Here is a 15,967-nt window from a genome sequence, read left to right on the forward strand (position 1 = left end):
CGAAGACCACGAAAGGCAGAGGCAATAATTAAGGTAGCGCACATAAGACTACGGTAGCGAGACTGCCAGCGGGCCTCGCTCGAGCAAAAAGCTTGAAGGCGCTCAATGGCATGGTGCACGCGCGCACCAAACAGAGGCGAAGCGGCAGCGCGGGCTTGCACTGTTTCGCATGTCGCTGTAGGGCGGCGCGCGGGCGCTCGCGTTCTCAGTGTACACACATGTACAGTAAATGACATGAGGCACGACCGTGGCGGTCGCGTTTCGATGAAGGCGAAATGCAAAAGGCGCCCGTGTGCTATTCCAGAGCCCTCCGCTACGGCATTTCATTCTTCCTTTCTTATTTCACTCCCTTCTTTATCCCTTCCTTATGGCGCGGTTCCGGTGACCAACGAGATAAGCGAGACTGTAACTGAGCCATTTGCTTTCCTCAAAACGAATTTTCATTTTCAACCTGTGCAGAGTACAGAAAGCCACACAATATGCTAAAACAAAAACCGAAACCAGTGAAGCTGGCCAACGTCTTCATTCTCCCGATTCAGCGACGTAGTTACGGCGAAATAGCTAAAGCCTTAGATTCAGGTAGATAGTGCCGCCGTGCAGCGACCACGGCTGAGCCCAGTTGCGTCGCCTGCAGCTACATGGCGCCCCGCTTTCGAAAGCTTTCGTTCGCAGCGCCGCCAGGAACAGCTGTTTGCGAGTAGTGACATTTTTTTTGCTACATCACCAACCGTCAACTGCCTTTGTAATTCAAACAAAATTTTGCATCTTTTATTGCACCACGCATGTGGCAAAAATAACGTTACCAGTTTTCTTTTAAAGTCTTTAACGTTACGCGACTATAGCGCCGCCTTTTCGTTCGCCGGTTGCGGGGTTGAGCGCCCCATGCGTACTATCGGCCGTGTGCTACACTACCTCTTTTTAGTACGCTGTAACGCAGTCTGTGTGCAGAGCTTTGGCGGTTGTAACTGTGGTGGCTTTCTTCAGCTTGTTTTTGTTGAATGTGCGGCCCCGTTAGTGTTGTGGTGGTGTGACTGAACTCGAATGCTCACAGATCGCCCCTGTGCTGCGGAAGACGTTTTTACGCGCATGGAGTTCTCAAATACTGCTCTGACGTACCGCCGGCCCCCGACGCCCGATAGACGAAACGGCTTACCATGATTGCTGACGAATGTAAGTACAGAACTGTAAAATGACTTGTGTGGTGGGTCGTGGGGATACATGAGGGCTGCGAATGCATTTAGGCGTGGTCTTTACGTCTTGTTCGCCGTGAGGTGCGAAATGCGAGCACGACACGATCGCTTGCAGGGAGGAGTTGTTTTGACACGCTCGCGTGCCAGCTATGCGTCTTTGCGTCAGCACCGTTGCGAATATGGGATAGAATTCGGTTGCACGCTGAGAACTGCGAGGTGCCGCTTGATTCGTTATTCTGACTGAACAGGAGCAATGCGTAAAAAGGAGACCATTGGAAGGAAAAGTGCTTGTAGCGGCGGCGTGTGTCTTTTGATTCTGCGGCCTGAGTGTTTACTCGATATGGAAAATTGCCCGTTCTATGTCGCAGTCGTATGAAGTGCTATGTTTCTTAATACCTTTGTTGAACGAAACTACGTTTAAAAATAGCAGAACCATTCCATTGCAGTGCACTTAAGGTAATGGCACATTGGAAGGTACGTAGTCGTTTTATTTGAATTACGTTCAGTATACTGAATGTCATTCCCCATTTTCAGTCTGAAGCGATAACAGTATAACGTGATTCGCGAATAATAGCTCTAAGGAAAATAATACTGCCTTTGTAAACCATTTTTATGCAAGCTAATGGACGCATAGGCATTTACTCATTAGCCTCCACTCCTGAACACATTGGACTTAACCGCTAGAGGCTGTAATGAGATGTTTCTTCTTTGATTATGTTTACGAAAGCATCTCTCTAATTCAACCTTTCTTCAAATGCGTCCGCAGTGAAGGACTGTAGAGCTACCCCACCGGTATCATCACACTGCTATTGCACCTCCTTTCGCCCATCATTGAGCCAACGCTACCTCAACCTGAGGTTAATGGCATCATCGACCTGCTGGTGCAGCCTATCAGCCATTGATACCGGATATCAAGCATGTCATCTGTAAAAGAATAGGTATGTGTGGGTATCACAGACAGTTGTTTTTTTCTTGTCTTTGCTTGTAGCCTGACAAAAGTGTTCTGGTCCGGGATATCGCTCTCTCTTTCATTTGTTTCTTTTTTCTTTTGAAAGAGCATCAAGAAGAAAGCAAAAAGGTATTGCAAGCATCATGAGAGCATTGCTCTAATCAAATGCATTGTGTTATAGTGTGTAATGCTTTCTTTACAGTTTTTATGCTCATGCTTCTCCTGCTTGGGAATCTTGACCACTGTATAGACCAAATAAAAAAATATGTGCTTCATGACCTTTCTACAGTAGCCTAAAAGCAGCAATTCATATTCATCATAGCTTACTTCATCAATACCTACCTGTTGCAAGGCACAACAAGTTTGAAGTGAACCAGTGGTGTGATAACTGGCAGACATAGCAAAAGGGGCAATACATTATTGAATATTAGCGTTCAAGTGGAACACTGTGCCTTAGAAGCACATGTGTGGCTAGCATGAATAATTCGTGCCATACAAGATTATCCTTGCATTACGTGAAACCCTGTAAAGCTTATATTGAAGCTGTACAGAAGAAAGGCATTTGTTCAATGTCATGAGTGTTGCTGAGGTTATTGTTCTATCACACTCCCTTTGTCACAACTGACTGCACTGTACAGTTCAAACGCATTTGGAATCTTTTGAATATTTGTCCATTCTTGTTTTTATTCATACTGACATTCAATTACTGGTTGTGTTACACTAGCTGAGCTTACGTCAACAATTATGTCCATGACTTTAACCATGCCCCTTGTTTTACTTGAACCGACGCATTTGTCGTTGCCCCCCTCCTGAGCCATCAAGTTTTGCTATAAGCTGTGCAAATTATTTCATTCACTTTCAAGAGGAATTGCTGCAATTAGTGGCATGTAATTGCCTAATTACCTGGGTACTCATTTTTATTTTCTTTGGAACACATTTTTTTGTTCACTTGTTTCCCTTGTATTGAGCATGCCCCAGCACTGGAGTGATGTGCTGCGGGACAAGTAAAGAAATGTCAGTCCAGCTGCTCCCTTAGGGGCACGTTGCTGAGGCTTTTCGTGCTCGTAGGTCTGTGTGGTTTTACTTACAAGCATTGTATCTTTTTCTTTTTCTTTATTGAAGACATTCTGTTACAGAAATGCCTTGGGGGACGCGACAAAAGGCAATAGAACATGCCTGACGGGGCCGCGCCCCCCTTGGCTGCGGCGGAAACAACATAACATAAGCACAATAATTACAAAGCAAAAGAAACATCAATACTGCATGATATGAAAGGGCATGAAAAACACAAAAATACAGGTACATAAGAAACAATAAGTTGGATCAGTAGCGTGGTGTTATGAAAAACAGTCATCACAGTGAAGGTAAAGATCCGGAGTGAAGGCGAACGAAATTATCAGCACAGCATGGTATTTGGTTTTCATTTAAGAAAATGTCTCTAAGTGTTCTTCACAGTCGTTGCACCTTGGTGGCAGTAAACAGTATATCAGCTAATTCACGATGCGCATTGAGGAAATCCGGAATCAAATAACTTAGTTTTTGATCACTGTATGTTGTACGCGAACGGGGCCTTGGTATTAAGTTATGTCGTAGATAATAAGGACCAGGTTGGGCATGATATTTAGTTTGAAATGTTATATCTGTATGGTGAAGACGCGAAATTTCCAGGGCCAGTTTCCAGGAATTTCCAGGCACAGTATGTGCCTTAATGTTTTGATTTATTTGCTTTAGAAAGGGCCACTCTGGCACTCCGACAACCTTGCTCACCTGCATACTGTTTGTTCATCCATTTTACCCCCCACACCTGCTATAGCTCCAAATGGTGATACATTATCTACAGACAGGTAAATAAACTGAACGGCAAGTGAAGTTGAGTTACTTTCTCCTAGCTATTCAAAGAGACACAAAGGTGCGCAAGTTATATTGCAATGTGTTTCAGGTACCACTTTTGAGAGCAAAAGCTGCCTGAAGTTTGGTATATACCAGTCAAGAAACATGAAATAATTTTCACATTTGCTGGTGTGCAAGTTATCTTCAAATGTCTGGAATCACTAAATATCTTTTTATAGTAGCCAAATTAGGCACAACAAGTTAATGTCAGTTCCTGTGTATATCAGTCTTCAAATGGGGGGGTAGAAGTGAGCACAACAGCATGTTATGGCTTTTTCTTGTTCAAGGAAGCATTGCATTTATTTCTGTTGTTGTGTCTGCTGCTTGTGCTGTTACTCACCAACCTTATCAAACCGGCTCTGAGTGCTGCGTTTTCATGCTCATTACTCAGCAACTTTATCAAACCCGCTCTAAGTGCTATGTTTTAGTGCACATTTAGCCGATTGTTGTCTCTCCAAGGTTTGATTATGAAATAGTTCACTATAACTGTATACCTCGAATCTGTTTCTTATGCAGTTCTTTTGCCGCTGCATTCCGCCATGGAGGAAGCTACCTATTGGTGCTGTTGATGCGCACATCTCATGGCTAGGACGCTACCTCTTCCTGCTGGTAATGCAGACAAGTAACGACAAGGGGCTGGCTGATATTGCGGACAAGTGACAGGATGGCGCATCAAATAGCGGACTAACCAGGTCACTTCTGTATCCTTGTGCTAATGCATGTTTTTTAAAATTACCTCAAAGCTTGATATCTATATCGTTGTGGACTTTTATTCGCTAGTGTTTGCAGCTTTGAATGTCAGTCTTGAGACAGTGTAAGTACTGTTTGATTGTGAGAGATTTTTTTAGCTATTTAGAGAGGTAAACAATCACATCCTTAGAAATGTGAGTCTAAATGTGTATATTGTAGTGCTGTCAAGTGTTGAAAAAGCTTGTAGCTTTGATGCTTGTCAAAGGTAAAAGTCCACATCTAGTTACATGGAGCAAATCACATGTCTGCAGTTCTAAGTAGCTGCAGTTCAAGCTTGCTACAGGGTGTTTCACTTCTTTCATTTTGTCACGAGTTTATTTGGCTGCCTCGGCTGTTCTGGATTGACTGGCATGTCAGGAAGCTAAAACGGAATCAGCCTTGATTTCTTACTGTTTAAGCAACAGTGCTTCACAGTGTACGTATGTGTGTGCATCACTGAGTTTTTCCATAGGTTTGTTATGTGGCTAATGGAACCTTCTTGTTACAGAAGAAATTATTACACTTCTCTGTTGTACAGGAAAGTGAGCAGTAATAGTATGCACACCAGGTGTTTCAGAGAGAACAAAGCAATTTTCAAAAATATGCTTTTTGGGTTAAAAATATGGCTTTTGCAGCATAGTATTACCAGAGTTGGCAGACACTGGAAAGCGAGTGAATTGTATTTAATAAGCTGGTTAACAAATTTCTGATAATAAACTTAACTATCACAGTTAACTGGTTGCAATTAGAATTTGTAGCCTGTCGTTAGTAGTAGCCATATCAGTGTTTAGAATTTACAAAACGCGATTACCCTCGCCACTGTGGCTCATCAAAATTTGACTGCATCATGCAAAAATACATGTGCTTTTGAAAGCATGCAGGCAAAGCATGTGCTCCAGTGCATTATACTAGACGAAAAAGTCAAAATTTGTCGAGCCACAGCACGAAGGATAATCGCGTTTTCAAAATTCTAATAACTGGTATGCCTATTTTTAATAGTTGGCTGCAAATTTCTTAATTGGAACTAGACACCTAACTTTAATAGCTAAAAAGTTTGTTATTGGGTGATGCCACGAGAGATCAAATTGTCTAAATATTTTAAATTTTTTTCAGTATTTTATTTATTATGCACACATTTTTCAATAGCCCAACAGTGAATTACGTTTTGTGGAAATGCTAATATTTCAGGAGAAAAAGTATAAAATAAAATAAACGACGTCGTGGCGAAGGCAGCGTTTTCAAACACAGCTCAATTTTGCAAAGTTGCAATGACGTAAGCATCTAGATAAGAAAGCCATGATGTATTTTTCATGCTACATGTACAGGTGCAAAGGAATATGTTGGGCTTATTTCCGTCATTTCGAGGAAGTTGTCGTTTACTGGAAAAAAATTTTGAAAACAACAAGTCTGAAGCAAGGCTATTTTCAAGAATCTTTTCTCGGCAGATATAAAGTGCATCTTTATATTTGCCGATTGGATAAGCTTCAAGGGGCTAAAAAAGAGTACCGACTTTCATTTTTATATAATACAGGGAAGTGGACGAAGTATTGTCTTATTTCTGACATTTTTGACTATAGTGGTGTTTTTACAAATCAAAGGAAAAAAAATCCCATCTTCAATTTTTTTTAAAACTCCTGAAACAAGTCTCTAGAAGGAGGCGAAAAAGAATATGAAAGACCGTATTGCATTATTTTTTTTCTAACGACATCCAAGCTCAAACTTGTAGCATTTTGAACATCCACAGGAGGCCCTAATTGACGGTGCCGAAGCAGCAACCACGCCCCCCGCTGCTCTAAATTTCCCCGATCCCAAGGCTGAAACATTTTCCATCAAGAGAGAGCATACCTCATTACTTTTTGTGGACAAACACCTATCTGTGACGTAACCAGGATTCGGTAGCACTGCTATCGTCGAGTGCAGGTAACAACTTGGAGTTAGGCGCTCCTGCCACTGCTCAAAAAGCTACAAGTTTTAGCTTGGATGTCATTGTTAGAAACAAAATAATTGAACATGTTCTTTAATATTCTTATTCGCCTCCTTCGAGAGACTGGTTTCAGCAGTTATAAGAAAAATTGGAAATGTTTTTGAAAGCACTATTTTATTAAAAAATGCTGGATTTAGGGCAATACTTTTTGCACTTCTCTGTAATATTAAAAAATGAAAGTCAGTACACTTTTTTAGTACCTGATGCTTATCCATTTTGCAAATTTGAAAGAGATCTGCTTTGTATTTACAGAGGGAAAAAATCTTGAAAATTGGCTCTTTTGAGACTTGTGTTTTCAAAATTTTTTCTAGTAAGCGACAACTTCTTCACAATGGTGGAAATAAGCCTGACATAATCTTCCTTACCCGTACTTTTAGCACGCAAAAAATATCCATCATGGCTTTCATATTTTTTATTCCTACATCAAGCAAATTTGCAAAATTGAGCTCTATGTAAAAACGCTGCCTCTGCCATGACGTTATTTACAGTGAAAAGTTTGCATTTTCATGAAACTAAATTCACTCTTGGCCTGCTGAATAATGTGTGCACAGTGCATATCATAATCAAGAATATTTAAAAATTCGAATAGTTTGATCTCTCGTGGAATCACTCTATTAAAAATTAGTTAACCAGCTAACTATTCAAGACGATGTGCCAGTTTACTGGTTCCCACCAACACTGGTAATACTGTGTTGAAAAGCCCTATTTTTACCTAAAAAAACCTATTGTTTTGAGAATTTCTTAGTCTTCCCTGAAACACCTCGTATGTAAGAAAAATAACAGGACTTAATCCATGACATCTCAACTGGAGGACCAGCCTTTTTCAAGTGTACTATAGCATTCCAAGCAGACAGCTTTTGTTTCAAATGTTGTAGTACACTGGAAAAAGGCTGCTTCTGCGAAAATGTCAGGAATAAAATCCTGTTATGTTTACAATTTCTGCTGACATTTGCTTGCATTGATCAATCAGTTGCCGAGAAATCGCCTTTAATATATATGTATATGGTGAGATTTCATATTCGTAAGATGAAGCCATTTATACCTCTAAGGCCTACAGACAATAACATTTATTAGTGGTGGTTGAGGGCATTGCATAAAAGATATAAAATCGCTAGACAGTTTCTGTGTGTCAATCATTGTTAGCAAGAGGGAACTGAGGGGGCTAGAGCTGCTGTGCCAAAGGGAATATTCAGTTCCCCTATTGTTCTCCATAAAATATTTTGATGTATGATGCATATCTTGCAGTGCTTATGTATGTTAGTGCTTGTGTGCAATAAATGAATGCAATGATTTGTATTTTGCTTCTGTTGTTCTTTAAACAGTCTAGGATGCAGAGTTCACAATATGATTTTGAAGTGCTAAAACAATGTTGATCAAAATGTCATACAGTGTAGGTAACACACTCATTTCCAGATGTTGATAAGTTGATGGATGGCAGTTATAGTTTCTTCGTACTTGAGTCTTTTGGATAACGGTGGCCAATTGTCAGAAGACCATTGATAGGGTGTTGGTAGACATTGTCATTAAGTGGTGAATAGGAAGTATGTGGAAACTGTTAATAAGGGGATGATAGGAAGTATAAAGACTTTCTATGTACTTGAGTCTTCTGGATAGCGGTGACCAATAGTAGGAAGACGGTCAATAGGGTGTTACTAGAAAGTACAAATACATTTAAAAGACTTTCTATTCAATGTCGATAGGTTGTATTAACATTTGTCTAAAGACTTTCTAAACAATGTTACTAAATACTTTTGTAAGGGCTAGGTTACTTCTGTGGGCATTTTTCGCTCACGGCTTCAGCTGAACACCAAGGCGCTCAGTTTTCTGCTGAACGGTACCTTTATCGGTATCACGTTATAAAGTGTACCAAGACAATGCAGGTTACTTTACAGGAACATGATTCACTGACAGGCAGCATCGAGAAAAAATTTGGAGAGACACCTAGTTCAACAATGTGATAACATTAGGAGCAGTTGATGCATTTACCGCAAGCGATGCCACTTTTGATCTGGTGGCGTTCCTTCCTTGCAGCGAATGGGCGAGTTTCACGACCGCCGATGCTTTGTGGTGCCGTGGGGCTTCTAATCTTATTGCCTTAAAAACACTTGGGAGGGGGACACATTTTAGCTCCCACATAACAGCACAAATTATATTCCAACTTAGTCCATTTTCCTTCTGTTCCCAGACTGCTCGAATTCTGATTATATTCCAATTCCACTACGCAACCATGCAAAATGTTCCACACAGATCGGATTGCGACTAGCCCTAATTCCGTGCAATGCGAGATGCAATAGCATTTGCAAGCCTCATTTTTGCAGATAGTTTTTCAGGGGCCGTCTATTTTGAGGTTGAGGTAGAGGTCTATTTTTCTTCAAAAGTGAAAGAGGGAACAGCGACAAAAGCCGGTAAAGCCTGACGAGGTCACAGTTCCCCAAAACAGTCGATACAGCAGTGAGCAAAACAGAAATAACAAATATTAACATAGTATGATAGTGAACAAAATACATTGCATCAAACGACAGTATTGCCATAAAAATATTACTTTTGATACAAAGACAGTGCACCATAAATCAAAGGCAGTGTATAAGCATGGCATGAGGTCACTAAAGAAAACACACACACAAACAACTTGAAACCAATGCTAGAGATGCTTTGCTAGTAAGAAACAGATTATATTGAATCAGTGCTGATTAGTAGCCTTTTTGATGTCTTTTTTTAAATTTGTTCTTAGGGAGATCAAACATGACACTTAAAGATGGGTTATTGAGAACGACTGGAATCTGGTAATCGAGCTTTTCTTTGCCGTAATTTGTCCTCGTTTCAGGGACCAAGTTTCTGTGTTGCCAAAGTGGGTATTTAGTAGGAGTGCGGATTGGAGCAATGGAATTCAAACGATTACGATTGATGTACTGTAACAGGCGAAATATGTAAACATTGTTTGCTTTAAGTAAAAAATGCTTATGATAAAGTGGTGATGTTGGTAGATTTACCGGCCTACCATGGTAACCATAAATAACCTGTAATGCCTTCTTTTGCAGAAGCAATAACTTCTGAAAATTGCTTACTGTTGTAGTGCCCTAGTCCAGTGCACAATAGGGCAATTTGGAAAAACATAGGGCGTAGTATATGGGCACCTTTAGGGAAACGGGCAAGAGATTGCTGATCCGGAAAAGACAAGCAACAGTTTTACTCAGGTCAGTGAGAAGTTTTGCAATATGTGTGCTTCATGATAAATGTTCATTAAACCAGACACCAAGAAACTTCTGAGTTGTTACGTGTTGCAGTTTTGCATTGGCGTATATTAGGTTAAGTGTGTAATGAACAGAGGCATTAATAGGTCTGAAAATTATGTACCTGGTTTTTGAAAAGTTTAAGCTAAACTTATTCGCCTGCATCCAAGAGTACAATTTTACCAAATAAGCGTTCAAGATAGTTTCTAATTCCGGCAGAGTACGTGATGTGAAAAAAATGTTTGTATTGGCAGTGCACATAACTAAAGAATCAGGTATGTTGCAGATGTCGTTTATGTACAATTAAAACAAAAGTGGACCTAACATAGACCCGTGCGGAACCCCTTGGGTAATGCACAAATGGTTCGAAACAAAATTTTTCTGTTTAACGTACTCTATTCTGTTATTTGACTTTCAGCAGGTTTAGAGTTATTCCGAGAAACCCGTAACTGTTCAGTTTACTCAAAAAAATTTCATGCTGCACGCAAACAAAAGCTTTCCGGAGGTCTAAAAACAGACCAAGAATGTATGCTCTGGATTCAATGTTGTCGATCTTTTCTTTAACAGTGAGTAAAGCTTGCACAGACGATTTATTTTTCAAAAAATTATTGAGAGGGGTTAATAACGTTATGAACGCTAAATAACTTTGCTAATCTGCTACTGATGGCTCCTTCAAATACCTTCGATAACACTGATAACACAGAGATGGGACAATAGTTCGTGATTTCATTTCTATTTCCTCCTTTATATATAGGACAAACACGAGCAATCTTCAATTCATCTAGGAACACACCACTTGTCAACTTCAGATTTGTAATATTCTGTGGTCTGATTCATTTTCTTTTTTCATTTTGATCAGAAATTGTTTCTCCGGTTTCTCCGTACTCACCTCTACAAGTGAAGAGAGAGGGGGCGATGGTTTCTATGTGGCAAGGGGTGAGAAGGAAATTCATCTAAACATCACCTGCCATGGTTCGCCGGAAAGTTCTCGCCTTCAAGGCCGTCTTAATGACATCGCATTAAAACGATGTAGTATCACCGGAAAAGTTAATGACGCCCCCGGTGTGCAAGACCGACCGCGGGGACGCAACACGGCGCTACTTTCTCGCGCCGCTTGCGCCGCTCGCGGCCAGACTGCCCTGAACACGGTTGAGGTAGCTTGAATGACGGTGGCACAGATTTCTCGAATGCTTCGTAGTAGCCAAAGCGGCGCTATCCACGTGATCCTCTCAAAGCGATTGCCGCAACGAGGCGCTGTCGTAGATTCCTGGCGATTATTTTAAAAACACAGACATAGATAGAATGTTATACTATACTCAGAGAACTTCGGAACGGGTTCAGAAGGGGTAGGCGCTCAGATTGTAGGCTGTTTGTGCTTATACAATGCATAAAAAACGGTGAGGCAGAAAACAGACCTCTCATTTAGCATTTCTGGACATAAGCAGTGCGTACGAGAACGTAAAGAGGAAACTCCTGTGGAACATATTGCAAAACGAAGTTATTGGTCTTGAGGTAATTGATTTGCTTAAGTAAAAATACCTTGATAATTAAGATGAAATTGCATGGAAGGCATAAAAACAGGACAACTATCGAGGTATGCAAATAAGGCAGGGTTGTCCTCTATCACCGCTGCTGTTTATGGTTTATTCAATGATATGGAAAGAAGGTGACAAGAAAGTTGTCTTGGTTATAAGCTGTTGCTCAGATTAGACAGGAAGGTCGTAGAGCAGCGGCTCCCCGGATTATTTCATGGGGTCGATGTTGTACTATTGGCTGATACACAGGTACAGTCTTTGTTCAAATGTATACAGCCCAAAAGGTCTGGTCCTGAACCCTGCAGCAATGCTCCTCTTGCATGCTCGGGGACCCTAATCTCACGAAGGCGAGAGGAACTTAAGTACTCTGCCCTTCCATGGTTACGACTATCAGATGTCCTTAGGTGGTCCACTAGACTTCTTGGAAGCAGACGCCTTGGGCTGTATATTTTTGCCAAAGGTTGCATATATTCAGACTTTGCTTAATTCTTGTGGAGACGAAGGAGATGCCCTAGGTTTCACTTTCAACTCAATAATTTCATTTATGATGATTTTCAATGATCAGACTGATCACATGTTTACCATACAAAGCCCTGACTTGAATAGATTTACAGAATGAACATATATCGCGGTATGGGAAAACGAAGCACAGACATACTCGAAAAGCACGAACAGTCTGTCAGGGCGAAAGCGCGAAGACATTCGACGATAAAGATGCAGAGGGCATTATGAGGATACAAGAACTAAGAACTATGGAGAGGTATTTCGAAAGGAAAAAGGTGCAATTTCTTACTTCTGGGAATCCGGTTTTATGCCTAAGGTTTTGAGGGTTCAATGATGGCGCCAGCGGGAGGCGAGGGATCGAGGCCGCCACAGAAGAATTTGGCGATCGCTTCTTTCTGTCCCTGAGAAGGACTTGTTTATTTTTGCTCACGAACACCTTAAGCACCCTGGTCTTTGCGTTCGGTTATGACAACTGATTGTATAGCAGTCTGGTTGCCCCCATTTTATCTTGGTGAGGAGCAATTTCTGCCCAAAAAATAGCTACCACTTCGACATACGCCGCCCCCATAAGAGTATCCTTGGTATGTTAAAACAATAAGGTACAACTTTCGTCTGCGAGTTTGCTGTGTTAAAAATACACACACACACAACTACTCATCCTTGTTTTTCCAAGGGTTTTCTTACAAGTTGGGTTGCAATATCTCCCTGACCAAATAGGAAAGGCTTCAACTATGGGTCTGCAGGTGACGGCTATTGTTTAGGTAATTTCGTTAAGGTTCACAAGAGAAAAGGACATCGGATTCCAATTTTTTTTGGCACAGTTCACCTGCTTTCTGAACCTTCCTTTATTATTGATTTGTGTGATGCGAATAAAACATCCGGACCTAAAATATCGAAAACTCTTACCAGAAATACAACGGAACCCTTTCAAGTCTTCAGCCAGAGACTGCTGCGTCAGGGTTCCCTCTCTCATTCTCGCAGAAAAGGAAATAATAATTGGTTTTTTTTTGGGAAAGGAAATGGTGCAGTATCTGTCTCATATATCTTTGGACACCTGAACCACGCCGTAAGGGAAGGGATATAGGAGGGAGTGAAAGAAGAAAGGAAGAATAGGTGCCGTAGTGGAGGGCTCCGGAATAATTTCGACCACCTGGGGATCTTTAACGTGCACTGACATCGCACAGCACACAGGCGCCTTAGCGTTTTTACTCCATAAAAACGCAGCCGCCGCGGTCGGGTTCGAACCCGGGAACTCCGGATCAGTAGTCGAGCGCCCTAACCACTGAGCCACCGCGGCGGGGCTCAGAAAAGAAAATTTAGCCCTATGTTTGGCGACCGTCCTGGTTTTCGGAATCTAAATTTTCAGAAAAGAAAATTTAGATTCCGAAAACCAGGACGGTCGCCAAACATAGGGCTTTATGCTGTTAGTTTCTTTCCATAGTTTTATTTCTTGTTTCTTTCTTGCCAAACTGTTTTTTCCTTTCACTTTTGCCTTTTTCCTCTTCCTTTTCCTCTTCTTTCTCACTCTTTCTCTCTTGCTTTGTCTCCCTTTTGAGTTCTTGCTGTGTGATTTCAAAACGCTCCCCCTCCCGTTTCACTTTAGCTATTCTTCGTTCACCTCCTTATCGAGCTTCAATGCTTTTCGCGTGTGTTTCCTGGTCAACTTTGCCCGCGTTCGCTGTTCGGCTGACTGCTCTAAGCGCTGTGCACATTCCCTAGATTCTCGCTCAGTGTGCCTTTGGCGATGCATTCTTAGTGGGCCCCGGCCTAGCCGCGTGTTCGCGGCTGCTTGGCTGTGGAGTGGTATCATGCGCATCGACATGTGTGTTGAGTGCCTCGATGCGCGCACTCCCCCTTATCGCCAGGTGCGTGCATCGAGACACCATATATGTGTAAGGCGTTCGCACCGCGTGGTGCTTTGTTTTTTTTATATTTGCTTCTCCCCGATGCACTCTCTCGCTTGGCTTACCCCATCAATCCCAAACCACCACCCTTTTCAAACGGCACCGCTAAAACTCGCTGAATGCAGCGACGCAGCAGCGCACACGGCATGCTCTTCTACTCCAGTACACGAAGGCAGAGCCGTGCGTGGCTGAGCGCTTTTTTTGTTTCTTCTGTGCCTCCCATCGAAACCCGCTTCGCTCCTGCCACTCAAAGCCTTATAGAACACGGCCACGGCGGACTTCGGACTTGCTCTTGTGCAGCTTCTTGCCACACTTGCAAGTGAGGCGTTCGACAGCTCTCCTGTTCATTGCTGCGATGAAGAGCGCGCATGGCCAGCAGTCGAGCACATGGCTCTGTCGCGTTGTAGCCGACGTTTGCTATAGTGGAGCAAGCGCTTGGCCGCTCGGTATAAAGCCGCTGCACAGTGAAAAAACGAAACCGCACTTTGTCTACGCTGCAGATTTGTAACTCCACTCCTGGCATACGAGCTCATGTACTCACCAGCCCAAAGCATCACCTCTGAGCGCGCATCAATGTATCTTCTTTTCACCGACGCGTAACCAAAAGTCGTCCCCTTACAATTAACCAAATTAAGAACGCACAGGATTACGTATCTATACACGTGAAAACTTCGTAGGCGGTGCGAAGTTTTGTTTGTGAGCAGACCTGCAATCTTTTTTTCTACCTGGCATGTTGGTATCCATCCGACTTACAGACGATGTGTAGTTCAAAGGCCCTTGTCACCTGAACCCGGGTTAGCGAGCTTGGTATGGAAACCGATTGTTGGAATACTTTTGCGGAGTTTCGAACGCAGAAAAATTCAATAACCTACAGTGCGGCGGTTAGGTTCGATCAAAACTCTGAAACTGAATAACTTTCATGACTGACTGATCTTTATAATTCGCCTTCCCAGCAATCTCATCCTGATGATACTATTGCAAAGTGGCACTACAAAGCACGTATTCTATCAGAGGATAAACGCAGTTTTTAGAGGACTTATTGAGCTGTAAATTATATTGCCTGAGCCGGAGCTGAATAAAACTATCGAAAGAGAAGATTTAAAAAAATACCGTGCCTCTGTGAAGTTCGCTGTACTTTCCATGGCGCCAATCAGTCTCTTGGTCGCGAGGAATGCTGCACATGTGGAGTGACTTGGACTCGCAGGGAAAGCCGACGTGGACTCGGTGGCCGCTGTATTGTGGTCGGCGCGTTGCCAAATAATGGGCCGGTCCCTTCCTTCTCTCCCCTCCTTGCAGCGGATTTCTGTGTTCTTCGCGCCGTCAACGGCATGACCCGTCTTGAAGAAGCTTAGGCAGGCAGGGCGGTCGATATGTGTGTGGAGCCAAAAGGGCTGCTGATCTTCAGGCATGCGGGAGAGGCACTTAGTAGAATCAAGTGACCATGAAGTGCTTATTCCCTTCACGACTGTTTTTTTTTCTGTAGAGAACCGAACGTATTGAGTGATCGTTCCTTGGGCATACGTTTGTCTCGCATGCACGTGAGCGAAAGAGAAAACAAATGTCACGGTTTGGAATGTAGTAACTTCTGTGCGGTGGGAAACGGTAGTGGTGTTTGCGCTGTTTTTGTGTTTGGATGCACCCTCTCCTTTCCCAAACGTTTGGCTGGTGAAGGGAATTGTTGAGTTTTGGCGTTCCTTTCCCCGACCATTGTTTTGTCGGTATTCATTCCCCGAACTGTGATTAGTTGGTGGAAACCTTATTTTACTTTCATTGATTGGTGAGGAGGATCGCTTGTTAGCTTTTTGGTTGGTGTCTCCGCTAAGGACGGAGAAAGACGGGTCAAAAGCAAGCCCTCTGGGTTGAACCAGGGCAGATTTCGTCTGATCACGGTTTAGTCATGTTGTAGATGGTTTTCTTTTTCCTCATTTTTTGTTTTATTTATGTTGTCAAGAAATGGTTAACCTTCATGTTTGCTCGAGTAAAGACAATCTTTGCGAGGTAGAACCACTAAGTCATCAAGACACCCAGATTTCTTCATCAAAAAGGTGTTTC

At 42.4% G+C, this 15,967-nt stretch overlaps 1 protein-coding gene and 1 long non-coding RNA gene across 2 annotated transcripts in view; one reads left to right on the plus strand and one right to left on the minus strand.

The window, feature by feature from the left end:
* Positions 1–15,967, minus strand: part of LOC144123817 (uncharacterized) — a 44,297-nt gene that overhangs the window by 15,626 nt on the left and 12,704 nt on the right. The window lies entirely within an intron of this gene.
* On the plus strand, positions 953–8,010 carry LOC144123048 (uncharacterized). Its single transcript, XR_013312979.1, has 3 exons — positions 953–1,170; positions 1,957–2,128; positions 4,546–8,010. It is a non-coding gene; the product is annotated as an uncharacterized LOC144123048 (long non-coding RNA).

This window comes from Amblyomma americanum, chromosome 3 (assembly GCF_052857255.1).
Source record: "Amblyomma americanum isolate KBUSLIRL-KWMA chromosome 3, ASM5285725v1, whole genome shotgun sequence".
Classification (NCBI taxonomy): Eukaryota; Metazoa; Arthropoda; class Arachnida; order Ixodida; family Ixodidae; genus Amblyomma; species Amblyomma americanum.